Source organism: Etheostoma spectabile, chromosome 5, assembly GCF_008692095.1.
Source record: "Etheostoma spectabile isolate EspeVRDwgs_2016 chromosome 5, UIUC_Espe_1.0, whole genome shotgun sequence".
NCBI lineage: Eukaryota > Metazoa > Chordata > Actinopteri > Perciformes > Percidae > Etheostoma > Etheostoma spectabile.
Genome location: NC_045737.1, coordinates 19,760,148 through 19,760,525, shown reverse-complemented (window position 1 = coordinate 19,760,525; position 378 = coordinate 19,760,148).

Sequence of the window (378 nt, the reverse complement as noted above, 5' to 3'; positions counted from 1 at the left end):
TTGCTTTAACTTCCACTGTTCCTGATGACTGCTATTTCTTAAATTACATTCCGAACAAAGGATATTGGCATCTGAAAAAGCTTTGCTATTTTCTTATAGTCTTCTCCTACTTTGTGAGCGTCAACTATTTTCAGTTTTAGTTTTCTAGACAACTCCTTAGAAGAAGCCATGGTGCTGATTGTTGGGGCAAGGTCAGATGAGTCTGGGCATTTAAAACCTTAAGATTGACATCACCTGGTCTTTACAGACGATAATTGAGAGCAATCCATGACGCTGTCAGGTCTCAGCTTTCCAAAGGGGGCAACGCATGCTATAAACTCTGCAGGGTGCCCAAACTTTTGCAGGCGTCATTTTTTTGTTTTCTGTTATTTTGAAAGT